Source organism: Mus musculus, chromosome 2 (genome assembly GCF_000001635.26).
Source record: "Mus musculus strain C57BL/6J chromosome 2, GRCm38.p6 C57BL/6J".
Classification (NCBI taxonomy): domain Eukaryota; kingdom Metazoa; phylum Chordata; class Mammalia; order Rodentia; family Muridae; genus Mus; species Mus musculus.
The window spans coordinates 93,924,594-93,941,178 of record NC_000068.7 but is presented as its reverse complement, the minus strand read 5'-3'; the positions used below and the strand labels follow the sequence as shown (position 1 = coordinate 93,941,178).

The window sequence follows — 16,585 nt, the reverse complement described above, 5'->3', positions numbered from 1 at the left end:
GTTAGATTTTTTCTCTTTTTTTTGGTGTGTATTTGGTAACAACTCAGAAGAGATGCCCTATCCTTCCTGAAGCAGGAAGTGCAGGAAGCTGCTTCGTCCAACGCTGATACAGGAGGCTTTACCCTCTCTCTCAGCTATGTGGTCTTTTGGGGTTTGCTACTCGGAAGTCAAGATGTTATCCATTGTAATTAATAAGCATTCTGGGGGAGTATATAAAGATCCTCTTCAGAGTCAGTCACCTCGTGCAGGGAGAGTGCTGTGGGCGAGCAGGAGCTGCAGGGAGGTGGGAATGCAGATTGAATGCAGACCACCAAGGCACTGCTTGGTTCTCCAGTTCTGGCGGGCTCCTGTACCAGGGATTTAACCAGGCCTGTGTCTTGTCTGCCTCCTTCCTGAGTGTACCAGAGGCCCCATCTTTTGTTTTGTTTTGTTTTTTTCGAGACAGGGTTTCTCTGTGTAGCCCTGGCTGTCCTGGAACTCACTCTGTAGACCAGGCTGGCCTTGAACTCAGAAATCCACCTGTCTCTGCCTCCCAAGTGCTGGGATTAAAGGTATGTGCCACCACTGCCCGGCTCAGAGGCCCCATCTTAACAGCCTGCTTCCTCTCCAGGTGGCCAGATGGGAACCCCAGACCACTGGTGTTATTTCCAGGAACACTGACACAGCAGCCGAGTTTATTTGTGCTGGGGCCACCACAGTTGGTGTGGCTGGATCAGGAGCTGGCATGGGCACTGTGTTTGGTAGCTTGATGATCGGCTATGCTAGGAACCCGTCTCTCAAGCAGCAGGTCTTCTTCTGTGCCATCCTGGGTTTTATCCTGTCTGAGGTTGTGGGATGCTTCTGTTTGACGGTCGCCTTCTTCATCCTCTTCACCGTGTGAGGCTCCCTGGGGTCACCCAGCCCAGTCCCTGCTGCTTTGACTCCATGCCAGTGCTGCTGCTGGAGTGCGGTGAGCTTAACCATTAATCAGCATTTCCTGAAAAAAAAAGAAAGAAAGAAAGAAAAAAGAAAAAAGAAAAGAAAATCTTACGCGCTTTCGCAACCGGCCAGGAAAGACGCAACAAACCAGAATCTTCTGCGGCAAAGCTTTATTGCTTACTCAGGAGCAAGAGAGGAAGAGCGCGGCAGAGAGAGGCAGAGAGGAAGAGAGAGAGAGACGCAGAGAGACGCAGAGAGGGAGAGAGGCAGAGAGCAGAGGAAAAGACGAAGAGAAAGAGACGAAGAGACGAAGAGAGGGAGTGCCAGAACCCCGTCCCTTTTAAGGAGAATTATCCTCCGCCTAGGACGTGTCACTCCCTGATTGACTGCAGCCCATTGGCCCAGTTGTCATCACAAGAAAGGCAGAGCACTTGGCGGGAAAACTGCCCCTGCACATGTGCAGATTATTTACTACTTAGAACACAGCTGTCAGTGCCATCTTATAATGGCAAATGTGAGTGCGGCTCCCCACAAGAAAAGCCGATGCTGAAGGGTCTGCTCCCCCCAGACTTACCCTGTGGCTCTAGCATCCACCAACAATTCCCACTCATCAGTTCTTTCTATGGAGTTTGCTAATCAGAGATTTAAAATGTGTGTATGTGTGGGTGCCTGCATGAGTTTATATGCACAGCATGTGTAAATGTACCACCGAAGGCCAGGAGAAGGCCCCAGACTCCCTGGAGCTGGAGTTAAAGACAGTTATGAACCACCAGGCATGGGTGCTAGGAGCCAAACCCAGGTCCTCTGCAAGAGAAACAAGCGTTACCACCCACTGAGCCATCTCTCCAGTCCCGAATCAGTACCCTTTTAAAACCTTCACGTGCTTCCTCTGTGTTCTAGTTGCCATGAAGACTGCTCTTCCCCACAGCCCATTTGTTTATTTGCGTATTTGCTTATTTATATCACTATGGACTCGTGGTTCATGATTTATTTAATGTATTATTGTTTTATTATTTATATGTGTGTGTGCTTATATGGTGTGTTTATATGAGTGTGAAGTGTGGATTGTGAATGGGCACATGCATCACTATATGTACCTGGTCGGAGGACACCTTTATGGAGCTAATTTTTGACTTCTTGCTTTATGTGGGTTCTAGGGATTGAAATCAGGCCATTGGGTTTGCAGAACAAGAGCCTTTTCCCATTGCACTTTCTTACTGGCCTTTCTACCGTAGTTTCAGGGACAGAATCTTTCACTAAGCCTGGAGCTCACTGATTCTGCTAGTCTGACTGACCAGCAAGCCTCTGCCTCCCCAGTGTAGGATTTTTACTCTGGATCTGAAAGCAGGCCCTCACCATTGGGCGGCAAACATTCTACCAACAGAGACATCTCTGCACTTCTGTATTGCTTATCTCAAAGCTTAAGTCGGGCTTGGTTAGTGGGAGCCCACTGACACTTCCCTTCCTTCCTGTGCCAGTGATTAGAGTCTGTGCTGCGCCTCCCTAACTGCAAGTGCTCACTCCTGGCAAAGCACTTAACACCCATCCAGCAGATGAGCACTAACCTATAAAGCGCCAGCAATGCTGCAGCTGGCAGAGTGCTCTGCAGGAAATAACCGAACTGTGCATAGGAAGTCCTCAGAGCACCGGGAGTGTTTATCACTCATTTAACACGTGAGTGCCAGGCTCCGCTCTAAATGCTTACACTTATCAATCCATTCCGCTGAACCTGTGCAGTAACTAGCATTATTTCTTTATGTCAAAGGGGAAATAGGCTTAGGGGCTGGAGAGATTGGGTCAGCACTTGAGAATGCATACTGATCATGCAGAAGACTCGAGTTTGGTTCCCAGCACACATATCAGGTGGCTCAGAACCTCCTGAAACTCCAGCTCCAGGGGATCTGATACACTCTTCCGTGGTCACCTGCATATACACAGACACAGAAAGACACACACACATACAAACTCATACAGAGAGACAGACACACAAACAGACAGACATACATACACACACAGAGACCCAAGGACACACACACACACACAATACAGGTACACAGACAGACACACACAGACACACACACACTTTTTAAAAGAAATAGGCCAAGAGTAAGGAAATGTCTTGTACAAGGTCTCACCAACAATGGTCAATGGATCAAGGCTTTAACCCAGATCTGTTTGCTCTAGTGGTTGATTATGACCAAAACGTGACAGAAATTTCTACACTGATTGGAGAGAGGTGGTGTCGCGTCCGCTCTCGACCAGCAAGAACGACAAGACCACCAGTTCTTCTAACAGCAGTTTATTCAGCATACTTCAATCTTCATCTCTCTCGCTTCATCTTTTTCTCCCTCTCTCTTTTTCTCCCCCGAACCCTGGGCCTCTCACTCTTATATACTCTCAGCCCCCATCCAACTCACGGCAGGCCACGTCACCTCACCAGGCACGCAGCTTCAGCCAATCAGGGTGGCAGGGGCATGTCTCCACCAAATATGGACTTGTTTACACTGCCAGCATCATGGTGCACCTGCGCAGCTCTCATGATGGTCATGGCTTATTTTCAGGTGTATGAGGAAGTCAGATGCAAGTCATAAGACTTAGCTGAAGTCCCAGGCGCCATCTTGGGATTGCTGCCACACCCGCTCCTCACAAGGTGGATGGAGTGAGACCAGCATGGATGCTATAATCCAGAGTATAGGGTGTGAAGGTCCAGACCCCACAGCGGCTCCTGAATGTCATCTCAGCTGTTGACATTGTCACAATATGTCTCCATCATCTATTAGGCAGAACTGTATAGTCTGTCTCCATGCTGCCTCCTACCCATCCCTCTACCACACTCCCTTGACTAGGCAGCTTCACTCTACTGATGGCTTGGGGGGCAGTCCCCCTCTTCCCGTGCTCCTAATACTTGACCCCTGGACTGATGGCAATGACTTTGACCACTGGTCCTCTCCTTAGCAGTTAGCATTGCTGTAGTTCCACAGTTATTCCCAGGGTTGCTCAGCTCCTGTCTAGTGGACTTGGAGGTCTATGAAAACAGACAGCATGTCTGCTATTGATTTTTTGAAGCTCTTGGGTCTGTCTGACTTAAGGTAAGTGCTCACTAGATACTCACTGTATGTGCGAGTCACCAGCCTTTTGCTTTCTCTTCTATCCAACACTATTCTTTCCCAAGAGTCCCATACCAGAGGCATTCAACTTTAAAGGATAGTGTAGTGATGCCTCAGAGAAGGGAAGGGCCTCATCCCAAACCCTACCCTAGCCAAGTGTGTCAGTGGGGTCCATTGTGGTTCTCAGTTCAGATGTATGCACTGTGCTCCATGTTCTCCTTCACTCAAGTGTTCACATCCTCGGCTCCACGACAAAGCTCTGGGATTCTGGAGATCCATACCGGGGGACTTAGGTGGTAAACAGTTCATAGGAAACACAGCCTCTTGTGTCCTGATCCTTGCTTTTGAGGCTTATGAGATTGGTTATTGTTGGTGATTTATACTCAGCAGCATGCTTGGCTGCCTAGGCCCGTGCCTAACTGGGGACACACCTTCCACCTTCAGGAAAGACCAAACCCACCTGTAATGGTAGATGTCTGGGATAAACCCAGGAGATTAGAAGACAGACTCTAGAGATCAAGTCATTTGACACGATTGACCAGATTGACCAATACAGAACCTGATATGTGTCCATACCAAGTTCACCACCACAGGAACACAAGTGACTAAACATTAACAGGTAAAGGCTCCTTATACCCTGAGCAGGGAGCTGGAGCCAGTGGGGAAAATGCAGGGCCATTTCTCTATATCAGAGTCATTGAATGTGCTGGTGAGCTGCAGAGTCTTTGATCTGAGAGGTCTTAGTTCCTTTTCTGTTGCTGTGATAAAATACCTAGACATGGCCAACTTACGGGAGGAAGGGTTTATTTCGAGTGCCGGTCAAGAATGATGCAATTCCTTATGAAGAAAACATGGCAGTGGGGTCAGGAGCCTGGCTGGTCACATTGCATCCACACTCAGGAGGCAGAGAGTGAAGTCAGGCTATAAGCCTCAAGGACACCCTAGTGACTTACCTCCTTTAAGGAAGCTCTACTTTCTAGAGCTTCCACAACCTCCCCACACAGTGACACCATCTGGGGGCTAAGTGTTCAAACAGATGAGCCTTTGGGGCCACTTAACATTCAGACCACAACCACACTCCACTAACGCTAAATCCTAACCTCTATAATGAGTTCTTTTGTTTCTTATAAAATCTAATCTGCGAAGCTGGGCGTGGTGGCGCATGCCTTTAATCCCAGCACTTGGGAGGCAGAGGCAGGCAGATTTCTGAGTTCGAGGCTAGCTTGGTCTACAAAGTGAGTTCCAGGACAGCCAGGGCTATACAGAGAAACCCTGTCTCAAAAAACAACAAAACAAAACAAAAAAAAAATCTAATCTGCAGTATTACTTGTATGATATTAGACCTTAACATCCAACCTCTTAGAGGAAAGGCCATGTAGTAAACCTGGCATGAGCCCAGCCGGTGCCAAGGGTACTGGGGACACTTTTCATCTCTGGCAGCTGGGAACATGTATAATGTTTTTTGCATGGCATGACATGGGGTAGCTCTAACATGTGTGAGTTCCATTTATGGATTCCATATGCATATGCCAGATATTTTTAGACACAGATACTCTGTTCTTCAGTTGGGTTTTGATGTGTAGACTAGAAAAGAAACCTCAGTGTGTATGTGTGTGTGATAATAATTTCCAAGAGATAATCTTAATGAAACTCTATGCTCTTAACAGTCTAAAAAATTACTTTTGTCTTCCCTTGACCCCTGTGTGGGCTGAAGTAGGGCAATTCAATTGCATTTGATATTAACGGGAACTCTCAGACTAAGAAAAAGGAGAGAGAGGCAAACTTAATGAAATTGAAAAGGATGCAGAGCCTAAGGTGTCTCTGGAGATGCTGGAGGAAGATATTTCATTTTCTCTAAAAGAATGAGGTCTTGGGGTTAGGGAGATGGCCCAGTGGGAAGGAGAACTTACTATGCAAGATGAGGCTCTGGGCTCAAGTCCTCGGCACCCATGTACAATGCCAATACAATACAATACAATACAGTGTGTGTGTGTCTGTATATCTGTGTGTGTGTGTGAGTGTCTGTGTGTGTGTGTGTGTGTGTGTGTGAGTGTCTGTGTGTGTGTGTGTGTGTGTGTGAGTGTCTGTGTGTGTGTGTGTGTGTATGTGTGTGTGTGTGTGAGTGTCTCTGTGTGTGTCTGTGTGTGTGTGTGTGTGTGTGTGTGTGTGTGTGTGTGTGTATGTGCATGTGCGCAGGTTCCTGCAACTCCAGCACTGGGGAATGGAGACAGGAGGCTCCTTAGTGCGTGCTGGCCAGTCAGTCTAGCTGAAACAGAGCTTTCAGTACAGTGAGTGACCTGTGTCAGAAATACAGTAGATAGCCTCAGAGGAAGACACCTGACATCTTGCTCTGGCCTTCACAGGCATGCATGGGCAGATGCTTGAGCCCACTTACTTAATTATGCACGTGCAACACACACACACACACACACACACATACACACACACACACACACACACACACACACACACACACACAAGCACATGGGAATATGCTACTACAGAGGTCTCTGGAAACTTGAGGACAGGTTCTCTAGGATAACTCACCCCTGCCTCCATAATTCTTGGTTCTGGAAATTGAGGGCTGGGCCTCCTGCATTCTGGACAAGCACTATAAAAGTGTGCTATATTCTGTAGTCAATGAGGTGTTACTTTATTCATTAAACGAACCTCCTTCCACCCCACAACTGAACTTGGTTTTTCTGCAGTGGATATACAAGGTCCTGTAACACAGGAAAGTTGAACAAGCCAAAGTGCTAGGATACAGAACTGACACTCAGCAGAATGCGCACTCCTGGGAGGCACAGCTCTGATTCTCCTGTTCACTGCGGGCCCCAGCATTGAGAACAGTGCCTGGCACCTGGGGAAGGGTCAGGATAGACTTGTAGAATGACTATCCTAAGATTTCTCAGGGCAAAGCTAAGCAGAGACCTCTCTCCATCTCAGGATGCACATCTGTGAACTCAGAGAGACTCACACAGATGCCGACTTCTTGGGCAGACCACACACTTGGGCGAGTGTGCTGTGGATGCCACTAGTCCAGTATTGGCAGGGGTGGTGCCTTCCGGAGGGCACTGGGGGAAGATAAATCTGTCCTGTGCCTCTTTCCTAGCTTCTAATGGTGGCCAGGAATTGATGGCAGTGCTTGGTTCATAGACACAGCACTCCTATCTCCATCTCCATCTGATCTCCTTTTATTTGTATCCTCTGGTTTTCCCTCCTCCTCCTCCTCCTCCTCCTCCTCCTCCTCCTCCTCCTCCTCCTCCTCCTCCTCCTCCTCTCCGTACTAAGGTTTGAAGCCAGACCCTCTGCATGCTCGCCAAGCACTTTCCCGGTGTGCTATGCTCTGTAGCCTTTTTTCACATGAGCCAAGGAGGTGGCTCGGTGGACAGAGTGCCTGCTTTGCAAGCATGAAAACTTGAGCTCAGATTCCCAGCACCCATGTAAAAGTGTGGGCTTGGTGACAAGTGCCTGCAGCGTTGAGGGATGGAGAGGGTGGATCCTGGGCGGTTCTCTGGCCAGCAAGTGTAACCAAGATGGTAAGCCCCAGGTTTGGTGGAAGGCCCCATCCAAACTATCAGATGGTGGCTCAGCAGGCAAAATTGCCAGCAAGTCTAACAAGCTGAGTTTGATTCCCAGCCCCACATGGTAAAAGGAGAGAACCAGTTCTTACAAATTGTCCTCTGACGTACACCCCCCACATTACCTTGAAAAGAGACCATTGCCCTTGACTTTAGCACAATCAAATCTTTTGCTCTGCACCCTAATTACATTTTAAAAGAGCTACATCCCCCCAAATTCATATTCAGTTACAGGTGAGCGTACCTATTTGGGGGAGAGGTACAATCCAACTCCGGTGCTTCCTTACAAAACACTCCCAAGGTCCATCTCAGCTCTCGCTCAAACACTGATCTGTGAGATCTGTAGGCCATCCACCATGTCCTACGCAGCCCTGCAGAGAATCTGTAGGCCATCCACCATGTCCTACGCAGCCCTGCAGAGAATCTGTAGGCCATCCACCATGTCCTACGCAGCCCTGCAGAGAATCTGTAGGCCATCCACCATGTCCTACGCAGCCCTGCAGAGAATCTGTAGGCCATCCACCATGTCCTACGCAGCCCTGCAGAGAATCTGGGTGGCAGACACAAAAGCCCGTGGGCCAACATTCTACAGATGCACTGTAGGCGGCTCCTACAGCTCCAGCCAACTGCTGCCCGGGCTCTGACCATAGCCTCAAGTGAGGCTCTGAGCCAGGGCTCCTGGCCTAGAATCTCCCCCAAGCCCCGGCACTGAGAGACTGGAAGGTGATATACATGCTTGGGTTTTAAACCGTTACATTTGTTATGATGCCCTAGATTATAAACCAAGATTTTTGTACTTGGTGGTAAAAACACTTGCAAATGTAGGCATGATTTGGGAATTGCACTGTGGGCAGATGTTGGGAAGGCTCTGACTTGACAGCTTACGGAAAGCTGACTGTCCCAGAGAAGTTTCTTGGGCAGAAAGGGGGATCCACGTGTCGGCTTGGGGGAGGGGCAGGAAGAGCAGGTGAGAGGAGGGAAGAAATAAATAAAGGGATGGGAGAGAAGCAAGGAGGAAGGGAGGGAGGGGGATAGAGGAAGGGAAATAGAGAAGGAAGGAAGGGAGAGAGGAGGAAGGGAGGAAGGGAAGGAGGAAGAGAGGGATGGGAGAGAGAGGGCAGTTGGGGGAAAACTGGGAATCCATGTAATGCACTGGCAGGCAGTTTAGCTGTTAAACACAAAGAAGTGGAGATTTAATACATTTAAAAAGACATTCTCAGTGTCTTCCAGATGCAAGCAACATTAACAGTAAGAAAGGCATGTGAAGAAGATCAAATCCAGGGAGCCGAATCCCACCCCTACCCTATGCCTGGAGCCGAATCCCACCCCTGCCCTATGCCTGGAGCCGAATCCCACCCTTGCCGTATGCCTTCCAGGGAAACAGTTTAGGGTATGATGGTCGGATAGTTTAAGACTTCAGACAAACATCCAAGGAGAGCTCTGTGAGTAGTCTTCCTACCACAGAAGACCCCTGAAGCTTCAAGAGTATGGCTCACGCATTCACTCCATCAAATGACTCCATCTAGAAGGCCAAGTGTGTTTGTGCATGCTTGGAATTGTAGCATTTCAGACAGTGAGGCACGAAGATCATGAGTTCGAAGCCAGCCTAGGTGACACAGTGAGTTCAAGGCCAGCCGGGTCAGCAGCATGAGAGCCCGTCAGGAAAACCTAAATGAACAGATTGTTTTTTGTTTTGTTTTGTTTGTTTGTTTTTCTGGCAGGAATCTTAGAAGCTTTAGGCTGTTGTCTCTCACCAAACACTCAAGATGGAGAAGGCATATCTCCATAAGACTTCTGTGGAGTGAGGAAAACCCCAAGACTCACCAGATATCCAGGAAGTTTCACAGGACTCCAGCCAAAACAGCAGTGCTTGGTCTTAGTAGGACAGATAAGGAAAGAAATAAAAAAGAATGACTCTGACCCTCAAACATTTTACAGAAAGTTGATCAAGACAATGATCGATTGGTGCCCATGTGTGGCTCTGACAGAAGTGGGACAGTGACTCAGGGTAGCTATAGGTACAGCCCTGCCCTGGGAAACTGTTTCCTGAGAGGAGTAAGACTGGATCCTCAGGAGTCTGCTTCTATAATGTAGGCTGTGTCATCCCTGTTCAGTGATTTCTGTCTCCCATTCACCTTTTTTTTAAAATTAAGATTTATTATTTTATGTACAGGTACACTGTAGCTCTCTTCAGACACACCAGAAGAGGACATCAGATTCCATTACAGATGGTTGTGAGCCACCATGTGGTTGCTGGGAATTGAACTCAGGACCTCTGGAAGAGCAGTCAGTGCTCTTAACCACTGAGCCATCTCTTCAGCCCTCCCATTCCCCTTTTTTGAACAGTAGTTTCTGAAGGTGATTTTCTTTGCTAGACTCATAGGTTGTTTGTCTCAGCAGTTCTTGGGTCTAAGATGGAGAAGGAATGTATTCAAGCATCCATACTTGGGTACCTACCACAGGAGCATCATCTGTAGCTCCTGCGGTAATGGGATTCTGACCTTCAAGCTGGTGTTGTAGTAGGACAAGACTTTGGCAGGGGAGGGAGTGAGGGTGGTATATCATATGTTTAGATAATCAGAAATAGGAGCCGACTGTAATAGCAAGCCCCTAACGTGTACAGCATCTTCCAGCATCAACATCTTTGCACAGTGTCCAAATAAGTCAGAAAAAAACATCTGGAGCTCATCGGTGGAACATGAAGAAGTCATTGTCCAAGCAATGGCAAGAGACATGCAGGGAGTAGAGGAAGATCTGCATCCATTTTGTCAGTGCCACAAGGGTGGGAAAGAATGTGTGAGAGGCGATGCTCCAAGAGTCAAATAGCTGAAATGTTTCCAGAATTGATGGAAGATAGCAATCTACAGATCCCAAAGCCTGAATAATTCTAAACAAAACATATAAAAAGAGCAAATATATACCTAGACATTTAACAATACAGAAACCACTGCAAAAGAACACAACCAGCCAGGAGGAAAGTCAGGTGATCTGATCTTCAAAGGAGCAGCAGGCTGTGGCTGGCTCCAGCTACACCAGAGCTGGGGAATCCCTGAGTGCTTCACTAAGGTTGGAAGTGGAACACAGATGTTCCAGAGTAGCATCTCCTCTGAGAAGATTACTTGGAACCATCAAAGCCAAATCCTCCAAAGTTTTGAAAAAGGACAGACAGACAGAAGCACGATGTTTATTGAGAAACAGAAAATGCTGGAAAGAACTCAAAGCCCATCAACAGCAAGAGGAGCTGTGACACCTGGCGTCGTGGAGGACAGGGAACACCTCTGCACTGTCCCCTAGAAGGAATCCTGAGGTATAGTAACTTTAAAAGGCACATACGATCTGTTACCTTCCATCTGAGATCATGAATGTGATATGTTTATTTACAATTCAAAAAAGTACAAACCATAATTTTTTTTTTTTTGGAAAAAAACCTGGGGTTGGATATGAGACCAGTGGGAAAGGAAAGTTGTTCATGGAGATTAGACTGTCTGAACACAATTGTTTTGTGCATTTGACCTGGAAGTATGTAATATCTTACATAATTATAAAGCTGAAAACATTTAAATTTTACTTTATTTAATGTATGTGAGGAGGAGAGAATGTATGTATGTATGTATGTATGTATATATATGCACCACATGCATGCAATGACTGGAGTATGAAGAGGGCATTGGATTCCCTGAAACTAGAGTTACAGGTTGTTGTGAGCCACCCTGTGACCCAAAACTGGGTCCTCGGCAAGAGCATACATGTTCTTACCTGCTGAGCCATCTCTCTAGCCCCTAAAACTAAAGTTAAGAATGTATCCTTAGAGTTAAAAGTGAAATAAATGGATCCAGGTATATACCAAGTTGGTGCCATATCAGCACAGCAAGGAATTACTTCACATGCCCGTCATACAGTGGTTATTTCACACCTAGGAAGTTTGTAGAATAAAGGGCAGCCCTAGCAACAGTGTCAAAAACAAGACCACACCCTGGCACTGTCTATAGTAATCATGCTGTCAGGGTTGGAGCCAGCTTTGGTGTCCTGAGAGAGTTGTGTGCGTTGTGTGTTTAGGTGTGGGTCAGGGTGAACTCGGACGAGTCAGAGAGAACTAGGGCACAGCATTCAAGGTCCTCAGGCACATGCTCTTCGGGGAAGTGACCCATCCTTCAGTCTGTGCCCAGTGTGCTGCACCTGCTCTACGTAGGATAAAGGCAACGCACAAACTCATCAGAGTCACCAAGAACCGTTTTCCTTGGTGTGGGAGAGTGATTGAGAAGATTCAGTAAGAATCTTGGACTCCCAAACTTGAATCTGAAGTAACAGCGTGGGAACGTGAGACTTGCCTTCTCAGGATGAGTGCATTTGTATAAATAAGAATACAGAGGTTCCTAGCTCGGGGCACTGGAAAGTCCAGGGACAATGACTAACTCGGTGATAAGAAGCAGCCCCAGCTCCTGTCTGTGGTCTTTAAATACTGTTTACCATTATCAGTTACCATGGGAATTTGTAGAAGTGTGTGGGTGAGCCTGGGACGATGTCTTTCTCCAGAAAGCTATGAAGCATCATGAGAGTCAGTCAGAAAGACTCAAGGGCAGCTTGTGTAAGCCCCTCCGGTCATGGGAGGGAGGGGCAGTTAGAGCACCCGCAAGGACACTGTGGACTGAAACACACCAGATAGGCTCAATTCCGCAAGTTCATGACGACGCTAGGAATAGCCATTAGCTGGAAGGCAGCAAGGAACAAACTACCCTTGAAAATGCTAGATAGAGGGAAACAGTTGTCTATGTAAACCATGCATCCGGGGCAGCAAATGATTTGGTGAGGAAAGGTTTCCCTTCATAGAAGTTTTTGGTCTTTGTTTTTATTGAGACAGAGTTCCCATGTGTGGACCAGGGTGAGCTGGAGCTGATGATCCACCCACATCAGCCTTTCAAGGGTTGGCATCACAACATGCTGGGCATGCTGTTAATGCCCCGCTCTAATGAAGGTCTTGGCAGTGGCCTTCAGTCTGAGTTCAGTCCAGAGGGGGCACGCTTCCCAATAGAAAACACCACATCACCTTTGCAATAGTCTTGCCAAAGAGTCAGACTTGAATTTAAACAGATCGGAATCTGTCAACGCAGAACTAAAGAGCACATGAAACCACAAGCAGGGTACAGTCAGCACAACCTTGACTGTCGCTTCAATAAATGACAGCGACAAATGCAAAGGGGGGAAATGGAAGAGAAAAATCTACAGAAACGTAAGCAATAGATTAGCCAGCAACAGTATAGAAAGCCTTCCCACTTTAATCGAGTAAGTCCCAAGAAAAGCAACGGCACTGGGGAAACGTGGATGCTGGTGAGATTAGTGACGCCGGAATGAGTCACTGCTGTTGTTTCTTCTTTCCTGGTAGACACTGAAGTTCTGTTTAAAGACAGAGTCCTTGTTTTTAAAGAGAGAACATTTGCAGGTGAAGTGGAAGGCTGCTTGGTGTTTGCTGAGCAGTTCATCTTGAGGGGATGCAGCAGTGGGGGTGGAGAACAGCGCTGGCTGACCCTGAGTTCAGGTAGTTGCTGGAACGAATGAATACAGCGTGTGGGTGTTCTTTCAGTTTGTTTTCTTCTGTATATGTGGACAATTTTCATAATAAGAAGGCTGAATAGAAAGAATCAAGTAGAAGCTTTCAAACACTCTCTTGTACTCAAGGATGAAAGGGAATGGAATCTCGGGCCAAAGGAACCGGCATAATCTTAGATGGATATCCTAGGATCAGAAATGACAAAAGGAGGAGTGGCACCTGCCTGGAATTCCTGCACCCTAGAGGTGGAGGCAGGAAGATCAGAAGGGTCATCCCCAGCCACCCAGAGAGTTTGAGGTCAGCTTGAGCTACATGAGACTCCTTTGAAAAACTAAAGCAAGCAGAAACAAGGAGATGAAGAAAATTTAAATCCAGATAAACACTGACTACATAAAATCATTATGTACTACCTCTGAACTCTTTGGATGGTCACACAAACAAGCAGATGGTATGTAACTGGGAAATTGACAAAAGGGAGTTTAAATAGCTCAGGTCCTTGTGTGGCCTAGTGTAGAATTAGGGATTGAAATTGCACTAGGCTCCGGCAAGTTTAGGATTCGTAACACAGCTTCCAGGGTAACAATTTCAAGAATACACAAAGTACATATGAGTCCAGTGCTAATGACGGGGAAGGAAAATGGAAGATGTGACTTGAGAGATGAGCCAGCAGTTACAAGCACTGGCTTGCTCTTGCAGAGGACCCAGTGTGGTTCCCAGCACTCACAGACAGCTCACAATTGTCTCTGCTACTCCAGCTTCTGGGAATCTCTGGTCTGTGTGCACCAGACACACATGTGGCATATATATATATATATTTCTGGTCTGTGTGCACCACACACCACACATGCACGCACAAATGAATAGAAAGAAATTGGGAGAAATGGAAGTATGCACCTCTTCTTGTCATCAAGGGTAATAACTAACTAACTAACTAAGCATTGATGGCTAGACTAAGCAGAAAACGCAACACAATGTGGTAGATTTGAACCAAATTATATGGGTAAATTAAATCAAAATTGACACAGTAATTAATTAAATAGTAGATAAAGTCAAAATAGATTTCAAATATCAAACTCTACACTCTTTAGAAGAGATGAATCCAAAACAGTGGCTCTCAACCTTCCTAAAGCCGTGGCCTTTCAATACAGTTCCTCGAGTTGTTTCAACCCCCAACCATAAAATTACTTCTGTTGCTGCTTCATAACTGTAGTTTTGCTACTGTTATGAAACATTGTGTGTGTACCTCTGTTTTCCAATGGTCTTAGACCACCTCTGTGGAAGGGTTGTTCAACCCCCAATGAGTCACAACCCACAGGTTGAGAACTGCTGCTCTAAAAGGTAAAGTCACTTTGAAAGATTGAAAAGCTTAGTGCATGCAAATACTAAATAGTAAAACAACAGGGTAATGATATTAATGCTAAACAAATCAGATTCAAGACAGAAATATGGATAGAAATAAGAGGGACATGGGAGAATGCTAAACATAAAGTTTAAATTACAGTTATACAGCGCTCGCGTGCGCGCGCACACACACACACATGCATTTGGCGGATGGGCATGTTCCTCAGAACATGTATGAGACAACTTGTGGGAGACAAACCTTTTCTCCTACAATGTGAGTCCCAGGAATCAAACTCATGTCACCAAGGCAGGCCTGGCAATAGGTGCTCTTAACCAGCCCAAAATGTACTAAACCTTTTGATTCATGGGGTCTGGGTGGGGCTAGGAGGAAAGAGGCTGTGCTCAGCAGAGCCAATAGGCTTGGTGTCTGCAAGTCTGGTTGATTTCTTTGCTAGATAGCCGTGATCTGAGTCTGCTTTCCCAGTTATTGAATACAGAATAAATACACCTCTCCCATGTCACATTTCATCCTAAGGAGGTTTGTTGTTGTCTCAGTGAGTGAACGGTGAGGGTGTTGTAATCTGGACAGCTGGCATCAGAACAGAAGCCCTCAATCAGGTTAGCTCTGTGTTCACAAATTCCCTAGCAATGGGTAAGTGACTTGACGTAGATTAAGTCCCTCAACCTCCCAGTGACCCTGTGAGGTGGATTCTATTTCTTGTTCCCATTTCAGGACGTGAAAACCAGGTCAAGAGCAAGTGGAGGAACTAGTTCAAGGTCAGAGGACCAGAGAGGGACCAGGCAGGATCAGGGTCCAAGCCCCACGGCTCTGCAGGATGGCACTACCTGGCACACACTTAGGATGTGTGAGAGGCAGACTTCAGGGCTGTGCTCACAATTTATGATTCTGGAAAGATATCTCCTATCAGTTTATGAAAAAGTCATATTGAAGAGCAGTCAGCCTGAAAGAGCAAAGGCAGTTCTGGGGGAAATGGAGACATCTTTATTCAAGATACTAGTATTTATCGAAGATGTAGCAATGTTTAAGCACCGTGCTTTGCGGAGGAGGGGAAGCAGATGGGGGACTGTGTGGAGAACCTGGAAACAGATGTGCACAAGTATGGGAGGATTGGATAGACAGACAAGCTTTGCAGATGGGGTGGAAGATGGGCAGTATACTCTGTTCTGCTGGGAAGAAGTGTCTATCCAGATGAAAAAACACAAACGCAAGTTGCTACCTACCTATCACATTTGGTTCTATGTTCCAGGCAGATTTAAAACGTTTGTGGGTCCCAGGAGCTGGCTTGTGGTTAAAATGTTCCACACGAGTGTGAACACTGCGGTTATGATCCCCAGAAGTCCCTGTAATTGGGTAATAGGATGGGCTGCGTGCAATTCCAACCCCAGAAGGTGGAGACAGGGATCCTCAGAGCCATACGGGTGAGATCTGGGTTTGGCTGAGGGACCCTACCTCAGTGTGTATGCTGGGACATGATTCCTGACATCCAAGCTGGGCCTCTACAGACACAGCATACACATCTGCACCCCAACACATGCAAAACCTGAGTTTGCACTCTCGAGCATGCGCTCACTTGCATGCGTGCACGTGCACGCACACGCGCGCGCGCGCACACACACACAAGTATACACATATGCACGTGAACACCATACACATGAAAATGGAAAAAGAAAAGAACATTTTCAGACAATAACAAAATATCTTTTAATTTTGACTCGTGCATCACACTAGAATACAATCCATAAAGCTTCTGTATTTGAGAGAGACATCATATACCAGATAACAAGATCTATCACAGATGCAGAGAAACACTGGGAACTTATAAATCACGTCCAGAACAGCTACAGCCATCGCTCAACCAGTAAGAAACCGGGTAAGGGATCCGAACAGCTTACAGAAGACCCCGTGCAGGGCATGCAAACAGCAGTTACATTTGTAGCAAAAGGAGGCCCTCCAGGCCAGCCTTCCCAGAGACAGGCCTCCGACTCCATGCATTTTATTGGTCTACCTTGCTGACAATATGCCGCAGCGTACTAGTATAGGAACACACCTTCAACACTTCATATCATTCCGT

At 46.8% G+C, this 16,585-nt stretch overlaps 1 protein-coding gene and 1 pseudogene across 1 annotated transcript in view; both read left to right on the top strand.

The window, feature by feature from the left end:
• Positions 602 to 966, top strand: Gm1335 (predicted gene 1335; annotated as a pseudogene).
• The window catches only part of Accsl (1-aminocyclopropane-1-carboxylate synthase (non-functional)-like), a 75,123-nt gene continuing 69,234 nt past the window's right edge, over positions 10,697 to 16,585 (top strand). Inside the window, exon 1 of the mRNA NM_001363092.1 lies at positions 10,697 to 10,913. The gene's annotated coding sequence lies outside the window, so the exon portion shown is untranslated. The remainder of the gene's footprint in view (positions 10,914 to 16,585) is intronic.